This window comes from Ceratosolen solmsi, unplaced genomic scaffold (assembly GCF_000503995.2).
Source record: "Ceratosolen solmsi marchali unplaced genomic scaffold, CerSol_1.0 scaffold2, whole genome shotgun sequence".
Classification (NCBI taxonomy): Eukaryota; Metazoa; Arthropoda; class Insecta; order Hymenoptera; family Agaonidae; genus Ceratosolen; species Ceratosolen solmsi.
The window spans coordinates 8,214,871-8,215,721 of NW_011948422.1; positions in this window are offsets into that span (position 1 = coordinate 8,214,871).

Here is an 851-nt window from a genome sequence, read left to right on the forward strand (position 1 = left end):
ATCGGAGGGCATTGTCGGCTCAGCCGTCTCAGGAGGAGGATGAAGCGAGAGACCGAGAAACAAAGAGAGAAGGTGAAAGTTAAGCTGCGAAGCGCGATGAGTCCTGATAACGTATAGGTCCTTATGATAAATGTCTCACTCGTTCCGAGAACGAAACAAGGAGACCACTACGGGATAATGATATTATTACGGCCACCTTGATTTCTCCGTTCCTGCATTATCATCATATGTCATTTTGTGCGCGTTAGCTCTTTTGCAAAATGCTCCGATTCGTTTCTCTTTTTATCCCTATTTATCTTGCCTCCCCGAGGTTAATATATTGTACAAGGTGCGCACGCACAATAATACCTCTTCCGAGCGAGTATTACAAAGTAAAATTGCAAGGCTTGAGAATTCAATGTAATGAAATCATCACGCTTTCTGATTACGACTTTGCTTCTGATGCAGAGTGCTGCGCAATAAGAGGAATAGGTAGAAAACTATCCCAACCAAGGGAATTAATCAAGGATTTTAACTTATACGCGAAAGTTGTTTAAAATCATTGAATTTTTTTTTTTTTTTTTTTTTTTTTTTAAATCCTACGGCTTTTTCTATTGGAATCCTTAAACCCAACAGTGTCAAGAAAGTTGTAAAGCGCGACATCTAAGTAATGTTTCTTCAAAAACTTTCAAACTACAATCACAGATCATTGAAGAAATTGTCGAGTCTCTTCTTCGAAATACGATTTTTTAACGATTCCAATTTTTCAATTTTACAAACAATATTCCTGTTTAATATATGATTAGCAACAGCTTATCTTTAACTTCTCTCTAAAACTTAAGTATTCTTAACTAATCCTATAAAAAAAATTG